This window comes from Callorhinus ursinus, unplaced genomic scaffold (assembly GCF_003265705.2).
Source record: "Callorhinus ursinus isolate GAN/ISIS: 27379988/994484 unplaced genomic scaffold, GSC_fseal_2.0 scaffold81, whole genome shotgun sequence".
NCBI lineage: Eukaryota > Metazoa > Chordata > Mammalia > Carnivora > Otariidae > Callorhinus > Callorhinus ursinus.
Genome location: NW_027397143.1, coordinates 725,866 through 740,907, shown reverse-complemented (window position 1 = coordinate 740,907; position 15,042 = coordinate 725,866). Strand labels below are relative to the sequence as shown.

Here is a 15,042-nt window from a genome sequence, read left to right as displayed (position 1 = left end):
AGCTTGTAAACGTGATTAAGATATATACAGATATCAATACAATGAATACTATTGTACCCCTCTTCTGTCCTGAACAATTTTCTCCTTCCTGAGAGGTATCTGTCATCTTGATCACTATGCTAATCTTCTCCTTACATATTACCATTGCAAAGTATTTTCGCCATCTGCAACCAGGGGGATTAAAACAAAAACAAATCAAAAAGTTATTCAAGGGTCACGTGATGCTGAGAGGGAGCCTTGTGGAGGCGGGTGCAGCCCTGGGTCCGGCCCGGATCTGACAAGATCAAAGCTGCAGGAGAATGGACAGTGAGGTACAGAGAGATGGAAGGATCTTGGACTTGATTGAAGATGCTTGGTGAGAAGACAAGCTGCCCTATGAGGATGTTGCAATACCACAGGTAAACTGTAATATGTGCCAAGGATGGTGGGTTAAAGAATGAAATTCCTGAACCTGAACAGGACAACGGTGGCACCACAGAATCTGTTAAAGAACAAGAAATGAAGTGGACCGACTTGGCCTTTCAGTATCTCCATGAGAATGTTCCCCCTATAAGAAACTAATCCCTGGCTCCTTCTTCATGGACAGATTTTTGAAAAATACATAAATACAAAATGTTAAAAAAAGTTATTCAAAATTCACAAGATTAAATAATTATTCAAAACTTAAATAATTATAATTTTTATGATTTCAAAACATTTCCTTAGTTTATGTCACATATACTTTTAAAGTTAGTAAGCTTAAAGCTGCACTAAGACTTTCCAGAGCCCCCTCATTATTCTATACTCTCCTCATCAGTCTAGAAATGTGACAATTGCATCACAACCTTGCAATTTTTTATGTTTGTTTGTGGTTTGTTTGTGGTTCAGTTTTGGAAGAGAGTGTCAAACTTGTGCCTACAAAGTGATAGCACATTTTCCTAATTACCAGTGTGATTGTCCTCTTTAATATTTGGGTGTCCTTTTATGTTGTGTTTTTTTATGACTTCTGATAATTTTTCTATTAGCCTGCTTGCATTTTTCTTTATTTGTAGGGATTTGAAAACCTCATTATTTGGATAATAACCTATTCTCAGTTACATGTGCTATAATTCTCATTGACCAAATGAGTATTTGTCTCTTCTTTTCCTGAAAAATATAATAATTTGATTCACAGATGTTCCCTGCTCCTCCGTAGTCAATCCCCTCCCTTGTGACTCCCTCCAACCACTGTTCTGACTTCTCTGCTACCTTTCCTATGGACAAGAATAGCTTTTCCAAAATGTCATTTTTATATGGATTCATACCATATGTACCCTTTGTTTCTGATTCTTGTGGATATCTGATTAGATATTTTCCAGAACTCCAGCTCTATCACCCTTGTATCAGATATATAAATGATTCTTAACCCACAACAATAAAGTAGACTTTTAGTTTTTACTTTTTTAAAACATATATTTTTACTAGGGGCTGCCCAAATATGCTAAAGGTACTTAAAGTACAAGACTTTCACTTAATTAAAAAAAATCACCTTTCTTAAGAGTTATATCAACTGTGAATCAGAAAAAGGAAAATACTTCCTTCTCATTTTTCATGGTGCTGTCTCATTTTGTTTTTCATAAAATCTTTTAGACCAATAGCCTGTGAGAACTGAGACACCCTCTAGTCCCAGATCTTAACTACCTGGGTAGTTACATATGGGTACATACATCAAAGGTAGCGTATGTCAACATACTTTTACCATTTGTTCCAGGAAGAGTTTAATATAGAAATATGCTAAAAAATGAATTTATCTAATAATTACTATCCATCCAACCCTCTCTTAGGACAAAATGGTGTTCATGTGTATAAATGTCCTTTTTTCAGGACAATAAATCATCCACTGAGAAATTATTCCCCTCATTCTGTCCACCATTCTTAGTTACAATTCTTAACATAATTAAGAAAGAAAATGAAACCCTGAATCAGAGAGTCAAGTTTGAAAAAGAGTTTACTAACACAGTGTTCTTTGTTATATGAGATGTTTGCTTCATCCTATGATCTGTAACTGTGTTTATGTTTCTTTCTTCTTTATTTGGAAATTTGTTACATAAAAGAATAGGTCAGTTTGCATAGTCCACTTGCTCCTCACTTTCATTCTTGAGATGCTGGGAGCTGAAAACTGGTGAGCCAGTTTCTACTGAACAATAATTTTAACAGCATTTCTGGCAACAAGATTGTGGCCCATGAGCATCAGGGCAGAGAGGTCTAACCCTACACCCCTGAGAACATGGCCTGGAGTGCAGCCCTTGTGCTTGGGCATCAGCACCCTTCAGCTCTCAGTCCCCCTTCCCTGGAGAGTTGCAGGTGAGTGGGAAGGAGGAACAGCCATGCTTGTCTTTACACTGGAGCCTAGCTCAGTAATCATTTTATTCCACAGAGTGTTCCAGGGCTTCAGTTCTTTTCCCATTTCCTGGACCAGAAAACATGAGGATTGTTCTCATTTTATGTGTCATTTTATCTCTGCCTTTCTGAATATGTTTCCCTTTTTATTTTAATTTTGATTTGTGTTTATGTAATATCCGAAAATGTCTGGAACTCAGCCATCTTCTCCTAAAGTACATGATCCCTAATTTCTCAAAATCTTTGTGATGATAAAATAATTCAATTAGAAAAAATTATTTGTAAAATGTAAACAATATGAAGATGCTATAAATTACTGTCTTTAATTGATAATAATTGACATATTATGACATAAGTTTCAGGTGTGCAACATAATATTTTGGTATATAGATAGCAAATTGACCACCACAATAAGTTTAGTTAATATCCATCAGCACACATAATTACAATTTTTTCTTTTGATGAGAATTTTCAAAATGTACACACTTAACAACATTCAGTCATAATACATTATTAACTATGATCCCTATGTTGTACATTATATCCCCAGAACTTATTTATGTTTTAACTAGAAGTGTGTACCTTTTGATCATAGTCACCCATTTCAGCCACCACCCCAGTTCCACCTCTAGTGACCACCAATTTGTTCTCTATATTTACAAGTTCATAGGTCTTTTTGTTTGTTTGTTTAGATTTCATTCATAAGTGACATCATATGCTATTTGTTTCTGATTTATTTCACTGAGCATAATGCTCTGAGTTCCATCCATGTTGTTACAAATGGCAAGATTTCCTTTACGACTGAATAATATTCCACTGTTTATATATAACACATTTTCTTTGACCATTTATCTATCAATAGACAACTGAGTTGCTTATGTCTTGGATACTGTAAATAATGCTGCAAAAAACACTGCAGCATGGGAGTGCATATATCATTTTGAGTTAGTGTTTTAATTTCTTTTGGATAAATACACATAAGTAGAATTGCTGGATCATAGGGTACTCTTTTTTTTTTTGGGGGAAATCTATATTTTTTTCCATAATGGCTACACCAATTTACATTCCCACTAATATTGTGCAAAGGTGTCCTTTTTTCCTCTCATTCATTCTTTCTTTCTTTCTTCCTTCTTTCTTTCTTTCTTTCTTTCTTTCTTTCTTTCTTTCTTTCTTTCTTTCTTTCTTTCTTTCTTTCTTTCTTCCCTTCTTCTTTCTTTCTTTCTTTCTTTCTTCTTTTTTTTATAATAGCTATTTTAACAGGTGTGAGGTAATGTCTCATTGTGGTTTTGATTTGCATTTCCCTGCTGATTAGCAATGTTAACCATAGTTTTATGTACCTGTTGACCACCTGTGTTTTCTGTGGAAAAATGTCTATTCTTCTTCTGCCCATTTTTTAATTGGATTTTTTTGGGGGGGAGCATTGAATGTTTTGTGTTTTTATATATACATATATTTTGGATATCAGCCCCTTAACAGATATGCAATTTGAAAATATTGTTTCCTATTTGGTACATTACTTTTTCATTTTTCTTGATGATTTCCTTTTTTGTACAGAACGTTTCAGTTTGATACAGCTCCACTTATTTATTTTTGCTTTTGTTATCTTGTTTTTGATGTCAAATAAAAAAATCATTGCCAAGTCCAAAGTCAAGGAGCTTATGACCTATGTTTTCTTTTGGAGTTTTATTGTTTCTGCTCTTACATTCAAGTCTTTAAGCCTTTTTTGAGTTAATTTTTGCATATGGTATAAGATAGTGATCCACATTTATTCTTTTAATGTGGGTGTTCAGTATTTCAAGCACCATTTATTGAAAATGTTGTCCTCGGGGCACCTGGGTGGCTCAGTTCGTTAAGCAACTGCCTTCAGCTCAGGTCATGATCCCAGGGTCCTGGGACTGAGCCCCAAGTTGGGCTCCCTGCTCAGCAGGAGGCCTGCTTCTCCCTCTCCCTCTGCCTGCCTCTCTCTCTGCTTGTGTCCTCTCTCTGTCAAATAAATAAATGAAATCTTTAAAAAAAAAAGTCTTCACTATATATGCATGGGTTTATATCTGGGCTCTGTCTCCTATTCCATTGACTTTGTACCTGTTTACAAGCCAATATCAAGCTTTTAAAATTAATATAGCTTTGTAATAAATTGGAAATTGGGAAAGATAATATCTCAGCTTTTTTTTTTTATTGTGATGATTTTGGTTATTCAGAGTATTTTGTGGTTCCATACAAATTTTAGGATTCTTTTTTCCTATATCTGTGAAAAATACCACTGAAATTTTGATAAAGATTGCATTGACTCTGTAGATTGCTTTCAGTAGTATGGATATTTTAAAAATGTTAATTGTTCTAATCCATGAACATGGTATACTTTCCCCTTCATTTGTGTGTTCAATTCCATTTATCATTTTGTAACACCTGAAGTACAGGTCTTTTACCTTCTTTGTTAAATTTACCCCTAGGTGTTTTACTTTTTTGAAGCAATTGTAAATGCAATTGTTCTTTGTTTGTTTGTTTTTCTTCTGAGGGCTCATTATCATTATTAAAAACACACCAGCATTATGCAGAAAATTTTGTATCCTGAAAATTTACTGTTTATGCATTAGTTCTAATAGCTTCTTGGTGACATCTTGAAGGATTTTATATATAATACCATGTCATCTGCAAATAGTGAACAGTTTTTCATTATCTTTTCTAATATGGATGCCTTTTATTCTTTCTTTTTCATGCTCAGTTCCTTGAATAAAACATTCTAATAAAATGTTGAATAAAAGTAGCATGAGTGGGCAATATGCTCATTTTCTTATCTTAGAGGAAAATTTTGTAGCTTTTCACACTTAAATATAATGTTAGCTGTGGAGTTTTCATAAATGGACTTTATGATGTTCAGGTACATTTCCTCTATACATGCTTTATTGAGATTTTCTATCATGAAAGAATGCTGAATTTTGCCAAATATGTTTTTTTTCACCCAATAAGATTTTCATATGATTGTTATCATTAATTTATTAACATGGGGTATTACCTTGTTTGATTTGTCTATGTTGAGCCATCATTGAATCCCTGAAATAAACCCAACTTGATCATGATGTATAATCATCTTTAGGTATTGTTCAATTTATTTTGACAATTTTTGAGGGTTTTTACATCTATGTATTCATCAAGGATATTGGCCTCTAATTTTCTTCTTTCTTGACATCCCTGTCTGATTTTAGTATAATGGTAATGTTGTGCTCATGAAATGAGATTAGAAGTATTCCCACCTTTTCTATTTTTTGGAGTAGTTTGAGAAATATTGTTCTAAATTCTTCTTGAATTTTTGGAAGAATTCACCAGTGAAGCCATCTGATCTTGCACTTTTTTTGTTGAAAGTTTTATTTATTACCAATTTAATCTCCTCACTGTTAAACTGTGTGTTCAGATTTTCTATTCTTTATGATTTAGTCTCAGTTGGCTGTACATTTCTAAAACTTTATCCCTTTTTTCTATATTGTGCAATTTGTTGACATATAATTGTTCCCTGTAGCTCCTGTTATCCTTTGTATCTCTGTGGTAATGGTTGTAACATCTACCTCTTCATTTCTGACTTTACTCATTTGAATTGTCTCGATTTTTTTTTTTTTAGTGAGACCAGCTAAAGATTTGTCAATTTTGATTGTCTTTTCAAAGAATCACATCTTAGTTTTTTTGATCTGTTCTATTGTCTTTTTTGTTTCTATTGTATTTATTTCTGCTTTGATCTTTGCCATTTCCTTCCTAGTACACCCTTTTGGCTCCTTTAGTTGTTGTTGTTGTTGTTGTTGTTGTTGTTGTTCTTCTTCTTCTTCTTCTTCTTCTTCTTCTTCTTCTTTAGTTCTTTGAATGTGAATTAAGGATTTTTGAGGATTTTCCATGTATGTGATTAAGCACTTATTGCTACAAACAATTATTTGATCCAAAGTGAAATCTATATTCAGAAAGAGATTTGCCCCTTAAATTGTACTAATAATGAAATATCTGTGCAAAGTAAAGTGCAAGTGGTGTAAAGGTGAAGTCTTTCTTTCTTCCAGAATGCATAAGATTGATTAAATGATAAGACTTATAGCCACTGCACTGTGTATTTCAATTGTTTTTCAAACATCTTCTCATGACTGAAGCTTCTGTTTCATTGTTCCACATTTTTAAAGTGACATATAATGGGGGGGGGCACCTGGGTGGCTCAGTCAGCTAAGTGTCTGACTCTTAATTTAAACTCATGTCATGACCTCAGGGTCAGGATATCGATCCCCACCCCAGGCTCTGCACTCAGCAGGGAGTCTGTCTAGAATTCCCTACCCCTCCCCGCTGTGCTGTGTCTCTCTCAAATAAATTAAAATCTTTATTTTTTTTATTTTTTTTAAAGATTTTATTTCTTTGACAGACAGAGATACAGGAAGAGAGGGAGCAAAAGCAGGGGGAGTGGGAGAGGGAGAAGCAGGCTTCCCGCCGAACAGGGAGCCCGATGTGGGGCTCGATCCTAGGACCGTGGAATCATGTCCTAAGCTGAAGGCAGATGCCCAATCACTGAGCCACCCAGGGACCCCTAAATTAAAATCTTTAAAAAAAGTAACATATAACAGTTGCTTGGAATCTTCTTTTTAATGTGATTTAATTACAAAGTGTCTTATTATGATATAGGTTGTTCATTATCTAAGTAAAGTTAGATAATGTCATCTCAGAAAGGATCTGTTTAAATCATATTATAAAAACTAGATAAACAATTTGGTACATTAAATTAAAATGCCATTTGCATAAAAAGGACATTTTTAAGTTTTAAATAGCGTCATACCAGCTCTTACAATAAAATGTGTTTAACAGAAGCCAATCATTCCTCTTAGAACTGCTCTTGCTGCATCCCCTATGATTTGGTATGATGTATTTTCATTTACATTTGCCTCACAGTATTTTTCTTTTAATTTCTCTTTTGATTTCCTCTTTGAAACATTGGTTTTTCAGTAATATGTTGTTTAATCTCCACATATTTGTAAATTTTATTTTTTTCTTCTTGTAATTGACTATGATTTTCATACCATTGTAGTTTGAAATGATGATAAGATTCAAATCTTCTTGGGTGCCTGGGTGGCTCTGTTGGTTGGGTAACTGCCTTCAGCTCGGGTCATGATCCTGGAGTCCCGGGATCGAGTCCCACATCGGGCTCCCTGCTCAGCAGAGAGTCTTCTTCTCCCTCTGACCCTCCCCCCTCGCATGCTCTCTCTATCTCATTCTATCTCTCAAATAAATAAAATCTTAAAAAAAAGATCCAAATCTTCTTAAATTTATTAAGAACTGTTTTGTGACCTAACATATGATCCATTTTAGAGAATTTCCCCTGTGCACCTGAGAAGACTGTGTATTCTGTTGCTTTTGCAGGGAATGTTCTGTCTATGTGGGTTAAGTCCATCTACTCTAATGTGTCATTTAAGGCTAATGGTTCCTTATTGGTTTTCTGTTTGGATGATCTATCCATTGATGAATTTAGGGTATTGATGTCCCCTACTATCATTGTATTGCTGTGTATTTCTCCCATTAGGTCTTTTAATATTTCCTTCATATATTAGGTAGCCCTATATTAGGTGCATAAATATTTACAAATATTATATCGTCTTGTTACATTGACCCATTAATCACTATATAATGACCTATTTATCCATTACAATATTGTCTTAATGTAATTTTTTGTTTGTTTTGTTTTTGTTTTTCTTTGGATACCATTGTAAAACCTCCCCAAACATTCTTTTGATTTCCATTTTTATGGAATATATTTTCCCCTTCAGTCTTTACTATGGGGTAGGTGAGTGCTTGTGAACATTTTAAGAACTATTTCTCAGTTTGCTATAGACCATGGGTCTTGTGGATGCAAATCCCATTGGCTTCCAAAGCTAGATGTTTTTAGGGCTTATCTCTCGGTATAGATCTTAATAGTTGGGTAACCAGATGTGGGGTTCAAATCCTTTGCTCATTTGGCAAAAACTCATCATTCTGAGTTCCCTCCCAATTATGGTTTATTGTGTGGGGGTGGGATTTATGGTGAGTTTTTCTCTGCCTCCCCTCTTTACTTCAGTGTAGCATTTTTCCTCACTCACTTAATGTGTAGGAGTTGCTCAGTTATTTTTTCTCGAAAATATTCTTCCATCTGTAGCTGTAGACTCATTGTTTCCACAAGGAGTGACTAGCATTCTCCTATATCATTATCTTAAACTAAACCCATTAAACTTGTATTCATTTCATTAATTCTGTTAAGTTTAACATGACCCTTCTTGTAAAACTGAGCCTAGAAAAAAAATGTTCGGTGGCCCCATAAAGTTCAATTAAAAAGTTGTCAAAGAACTAAAAATAATTTTCCATAAAAATAAAGCATTCAAATAGTGTCAGAGATTAGATGAAAATATTCCATCTTCATTAGTCAAAAGTATGAATTCAAATTGGATGCCTGCTTTTGTCAAAAGACTTGGTAAAACATCCTAGTGTTAAAAAGAGGAAAGCAAACAAAAAGCTAAACTTAAAAGTTAAAAAGATGCTCTCTGCTCGCTGCTGTCAGGATATGATTTAGAATTTTGGCATCCCAGGGTATTCTGTATCCAGCCACCTGCAGGATCTTTGGCAAGGTGTTTAAATTACTTTGGTTTTAACAAAAGTCCTTGTTTCAGATAAGTGTATTTAATGTTCAAATTCAATGTCACTTCCAATGTGAAAATTCTGGTTTTGTATGAACATTAATCCAGTTGAGGATTCATGCAATTGTCAGCCGATGGGTTAATAGAAAAAAGCACAAAATACACTGTTTAAATGAAAAATATCAATGTGGAAAAGAGGTATCAATGCCTCTTAACAGAGATGATAAACATTTATTTTAATGAAAGACATGCTATTGAACAGGAAGATAAATATACATACTTCCCACTCCCCACAAAAAAGAAAGAAACAAAGAAAGAGAGGTAACTTTAAACTCTAAAAGTTTGGCTCAGTCCTCCAATTCAGAACTTATTGTACACAAAAACATGAGAAATCAATCAAGTAAAAATTTGTAAATTGGATAAAGAATTTGTAGCAAAATTGAAATCAAGGTGTTTTTTTAAGATTTTATTTATGTATTTGACAGAGAGAGAGACAGCAAGAGAGGGAACACAAGCAGGGGGAGTGGGAGAGGGAGAAGCAGACCTCCCACTGAGCAGGGATCCTGATGCAGGGCTCTATCCCAGGACCCTGGGATCATGACATGAGCTGAAGGCAGACACTTAAGGACTGAGCCACTCAGGCACCCCTGAAATCAAGTTTTTAACATAAAGTTCAATTGAAATGTTGTCAAAGAACTAAAAATAACTTTCCACAAAAATAAAGCATTTAAATAGCGTCACAGAGTAGTTGAAAATATTCCATCCTCATTAGTCAAAAGTATGAATTCAAATTGGATGTTCGTTTTTGTCAAAAGACTTGATAAAGTGTCCTAGTGTTAAAAAAAGGCAAGCAAACAGAAAGCTAAATATGTCCAGATACATTGGCCTAGTAATTCTTTTGATAAAGATTTCTTGAGAAAATAGTCAGAAAGACACAGATAAAATTAATTTAAAAATTACCAAAATATAAATTTAAAAGTTAAAAAAGTAAATACAATCTATGAAGGAAAAATTATCAATAGCTTTTCTACGGTAATACATAGTTGAGTATGGGGAATTAACTTGATGGTATTGTAAAAACTGAGTTACCAATTATAAATTCTGAGCCCACTAGGTATTTATCATTTTGTAAATTAATTTTTTAAAAAATGATAATTTTCAAGTACTATGCCTACAATTAAGGTTTACTTACATCTACAATATGGTGGTCCCAGGATCCATAATCATCTCTGAAATCCTAACAATATGGGAAGGGTTTTAATTTCATTTAATTTCCTTTTTCTTTATTATATATATGTATATATATTTCTTTCTTTTTTTTTTTGAGAGCGAGAGCACAAGTGGAGGGGAAGGGACAGAAAGAGAGGGAGAGAAAGAGTCTGAAACAGGCACCATGCCCAGCTTGGAGCCCAATGCAGGGCTCTATCTCAGAACCCTGAGATCATGACCTGAGCCAAAACCAAGAATTGGACACAAGTGACTGATCCATCCAGGCACCTCAAGTTCCCTTATCTTTAAATCAAAATTTTTCAAAAGTAAAACAATACTAAAAAATACTTCCAAATCAGGAATTTTATACCCCATTTCTGCCTAAATTCTGGAACTAATCACTGTCAATTTTTCTGGCTTTTTGCCTCTGATGTTTCTGTATTCTTAACTATATAATTTCTTATTTCATTATTTATCATTTTCCAGAATGATCTTTCAAACATGAAAGATTATTACTTAATTATCCCACACTGTGCTCTTCTCACCTCACGTCCTCACACACTGCTCTTAAACTCATATTGAATTTTTAGGTTAAATCCACATTAAGTTATTGTGTCAATCTGACAATGCAAATGTCTTTTACTGCTAATTCAGTAGTGCTCTAGCACAGTATATCCTGTCATATACTATGAGTCATTTTTCCTGAAGTTGGCATTAAACTCCATTTTCTCACTTGCATGTTTTTAATCATTTGTTCTTCTAAAAATCTCATCTATGTTCCCTTTTTACATATATTTTCCATATATTTAAAATGAATAATTTCATTGTATTCAAAGAGGTCTGTTTCTGTTATATCTTCATCCCAGGCATACATATGGAAGTTCTGTTTCTTGGTCTTTGTGTTGAATTCCCTATACTCTGGGTTTTTCTCTTGGATTGCTATGGTGTTTTAGTCAATCACATCCTGTATAACTTTCAAAAATACATATAGCTGAGTCATATTCCATTGTATATATGAATCAAGATGTCGTTCAACAGATGAATGAATAAAGAAGATGTGGTTCATATATACAATGGAATATTACTTATCCATCAGAAAAGATGAATATCCACCATTTGCACTGACATTGATGGAACTGGAGGGGATTATGCTAAGTGAAATAAGTCAAGCAGAGAAGACAATTATATGGTTTCACTCATACGTTGAATATAAGGAATAGCGCAGAGGACCATAGAGGAAGGGAGAGAAAACTGAATGGGAAGAAATCAGAGAGGGAGACAAACCATTAGAGACTCTGGAGCCCTGGAAACAAACTAAGGGTTGCAGAAAGGGGAGTGATGGAGGATAAGGTAACTGGGTGATGGGTATTAAGAAGGACACATGATGGCATGAGCACTGGGTGTTACAACAAGTAATGAATCATTGAACACTGCCTCAAAAACTAATCATGTAGTATATGTTGACTACTTGAACTTAATAAAAATAATTATAAAAATGCATATAGCAACAGTACGTATTTCTCTAATTTTTTGAGCGAGGCTTGGATTTATATGGACATCCCTCTTAGGAGCACCTTTGCAGTATTCCATAGGTTTTGAACTGATGTGCTTTCCTTTTCTTTGGTTTCCATGAATTGTTTAAGTTCTTTAATTTCCTGGTTGACCCAATCATTATTTAGCAGGATGCTCTTTAACCTCCAAGAGTTTGAGTTCCTTCCAAATTTCTTGTGATTGGGTTCCAGTTTCAAAGCATTGTGGTTTGAAATATTCAGGGAATAATATCAATTTTTGGTATCAGTTGAGACCTAATTTGTGACCCAATACATGATCTATTCTGGAGAAAGTTCCAGGTGCTCTATAGAAGAATGAATATTCTGTAGTTTTAGGATGGAATGTTCTGTATCTATCTATAAAGTCCATCTGGCCCAGTGTGTCATTTACTGGATGACATCAAAGCCCTTTGTTTCTTTTTTGATCTGCTAGATGATCTGTCCATTGTTATGAGTGGGGTGTTGAAGTCCCCTACTATTAATGTATTATTATCAATGTGTTTCTTTACTTTGGTTATTAATTGGTTTATATAATCGGCTGCTCCCATGTTGGGAGCATATATATTTACTATTGTTAGATCTTCTTATCGGATAGACCCTTTAAGTATAATATAGTGTCCCTCTGCATCTCTTACTTCAGTCTGTCGTTTAAATTTTAAATTTTCTGATATGAGGATTGCTACCCCAGCTTTCTTTTGATGTCCATTGGCATAGTAAATTGTTCTCCGACCCCTCACTTTCATTCTGGAGGTGTCTTTAGGTCCAAAATGAGACACTTGTAGACAGCATATGGATGGTTCTTTCTTTTTTTATCCAAACTGATAACCTGTGTCTTTTGATGGGAGCATTCAGCCCATTTACATTCAGAGTAACTATTAAAAGATATGAATTTAGTGCCATTTTATTGCCTGTAAAGTCCATGTTTCTGTAGATTGTCTCTGTTATTTATGCCTATGTCACTCTTGGGGGTCCCTCTTTGCTTACAGTATCCCCTTTAATATTTCTTGCAGGACTTGCTTGGTGGTCACATATTCTTTCAGTTTCTGTCTGTCCTGGAAAATCTTTATCTCTCCTTTCATTCTGAATGACAGTCATTCTGGATAAAGTATTTTTGGCTGCATGTTCTTCTCATTTAGTACCCTGAATATATCTTGCGAACCCTTTCTGGCTTTCTAGGTCTCTGTGGATAGGTTTGATATTATTCTGATGTTCCTCCCTCCATACATAAGGAACCTCATTTCCCTAGCTGCTCTCAAAATAGTTTATTTGGCTCTAAGATTTGCAAGCTTCGCTATTATACGTTGGGGTATTGAGCTATTTTTATTGATTTTGGGAGGTGTCTTCTCTGCCTCTTGGACATGGATGCTTGCTTCCTTCCCTAGATTAGGGAAGTTCTCAGATATGATTTGCTCCAATATACCTTCTGGCTCTCTCTCTCTCTCCCCACTCCCTCAGGGACCCCAATAATTCTGACATTGTTTCATTTTGTAGCATCATTAATTGCTCTAAGCCTTTCTTCATGGGTTATTAGTTGTTTTTATCTCTTTTCCTCAATTTTCCATCAGCTTGTCCTCTAGATTACTTATTGTCTCTTCTGCCTCATTGACCCTAGCTGTTAGAGCATCCAATTTCAACTGCAGCTCATTTATAGGATTTTTAAGTTCAACCTGATTTTATTTCATTTCCACTCCCAGAGATTCTGTATTGTCATTTACGCTTTTTTCAAGCCTATCTATTAACTTTATATTGCTACCCTGAATTCCATATCTGAAAATTTACTTATATCCATATCGATTAGCTCTGTGTCAGAGAACATTACCTGTGGTTCCTTCCTTTGTTGTGATTTCCTCCTTCTAATCATTCTGCCCATGCAAGAATGGGTAAGTGTATGAAACCAGTCCAAAATATCAACCATGACCCAAGCAAAATATACCCTAGAAAAAATCCAAAGTTGTCAGAAGCTAAGTGTCACTAACTATCAGGAAAATTCAAATCAAAACCATAATGACATACCCCCTCACACCTGTCAGAATAGGTAGTATCAAAAAGACAAGGAATAACTAGTGTTTGTGAAGATGTGGAGTGAAGGAAATCCTTATGCACTGTAGGTGGGAATGCAAATTGTTTCATATTCTATGGAAAATAGCATGGATGTTTTTCAAGAAAAATAATAGATCTATCATATGATTCAGTGGTCTACTTCTAAGTATTTGAAAAACCAAAAACACTAATATGAACAGACACATGCATTCCAAATTAATTGCAGCATTTTTTTTTTTACAATTGCCAGGATATGGAAACAACCTAATCTGTGACTAGGTAAATAGATAATGAAAGAAGTTACACACACACACACACACCATGAAATAATAGTCATAAGAAAGTATAAAATCTTGCCGTGTGTGAAAGTATGAATGGACTTAGATGGTATTGTGTTAAAAGATATAAGTGAGACAGAAAAACACAAATACCATATAATTTCACTTATATGTGGAAACTAAAAACAAAACAAATGAACAAATGATCCAGAAACACAATCATAGATGCAGAGAACAAACTGATGGTTGCCAGAGGTCAAGGGATGGGTGGACAGATGAGAAATGAAGGCCATTAAGAAGTACCATCTTTCAGTTATAAAATAAGACATGGGGATGTAAAAAACAGCATAGGGAATATAGTCAATAATATTTTAACAACATTGTATGGTGATAGTTAACTAGACATTTTCGTGAAAATTTCTTAATGTATCACTATGGTGTACATCTGGAATTCATGTAATATGTTATGTCAATTATTCTTCAATAAAAATAAATGAATTGATTATGAATAATAAGCACCAAACCAGGGGTGCCTGGGTGGCTCAGTCATTAAATGTCTGCCTTCGGCTCAGGTCATGATCCCAGGGTTCTGGGATCGAGCCTTGCATTGGGTTCTCTGCTCCTCGGGAAGCCTGCTTCTCCCTCTCCCACTCTCCCTGCTTGTGTTCCTCTCTCACTGTGTCTCTCTCTGTCAAATAAATAAATAAATAAAATCTTAAAGAAATAAAGCACCAATCCAGACTGCAGTGCCTATTGTAAGCAATCTGCTAATGAAATTGATTATGTAACACTCAGTGAGATTGCAAGAGAGAAAGAAATCTCACCCACTTTTCCAGCCAATCTGGTTCAATCCATTACTTACATGTCTCAGAATATATAATAAAAAACTGTGTCCTTAACTAAAAGAATTTGACAATACTTCTTGCTACACATCATTTTAAATCCATCTAGTAATTGGGGGGCTATCTGTGTTAGTTAATTGCTTCT

The 15,042-nt window shown here is 34.6% G+C and overlaps 1 pseudogene; it reads left to right on the top strand.

Moving 5' to 3' along the window:
- The first annotated feature begins 236 nt into the window (after positions 1–236).
- Positions 237–593, top strand: LOC112816276 (anaphase-promoting complex subunit 13-like; annotated as a pseudogene).
- The last annotated feature ends 14,449 nt before the right edge of the window (positions 594–15,042 follow it).